Below are 783 nucleotides of genomic sequence, written 5' to 3'. Positions count from 1 at the left end.
AAAAAAAAAAAAAAAAAAAAAAAAAAAACGAAAAAAAAAAAAAATGTAAAATCTATCTTCGTAAGGAGTAGTTGAAAAAGAGGCAAATTCTTTTGAGCCAAACGCCAGAAAAAAAAAACCAAAGATTTTGTGTGTGTGTGTGTAGGAAAAAAAAACGACAGAGATAGGATTAATGTTCTAAAAACTACGTCCGCTGTAAATAGAACGCATTGTACCGTACAAGCCACAAAGAAGATCTTGGAAAAAACAAAAATTCTATCTTTTTATCGCGATCGAATAATTCTCGTATATATATATATATTCGCAAAACATAATAATAATAGTTTTTCGATACAAAAAAAAAAAAAAAAGGGAAAAATTGCGAAAAACATTTGTATCTTTGAGAATATTATAATACACGTGACTACACGTCGATCACGAAATGAAAAATCGGATATAATAAAAATGAAATTTCGAATTTTATTTTATATTTATCATCGTTTCGAAATTACGATACAAAATAGAATTATTAATAATTCTTAATCATTCAGATTTCGTTCCCATTTCGCGAGAAATCGAATCGAATCGAAACTTATTTTCTAAGGCTTCGCTGTTGTGGCTTATACCGCACGTCGAGAACCCCACTTTTAGAGAAGCACTTGTTTCGACTCCTCGTGCGTTCAAGCGAAACGAAACGAACCATTCGAAACGACGTTTGCTCAGGAAAAATTCCACGAAGAGAAAATCTGTATATTCGTGTATATTCATAAAGTTCATCATCAAGATTTTTAAAGCACCTTTCTA

This window comes from Apis dorsata, unplaced genomic scaffold, assembly GCF_000469605.1.
Source record: "Apis dorsata unplaced genomic scaffold, Apis dorsata 1.3 scaffold_83, whole genome shotgun sequence".
NCBI classification, from domain to species: domain Eukaryota; kingdom Metazoa; phylum Arthropoda; class Insecta; order Hymenoptera; family Apidae; genus Apis; species Apis dorsata.
This window is presented reverse-complemented; position numbering follows the sequence as displayed.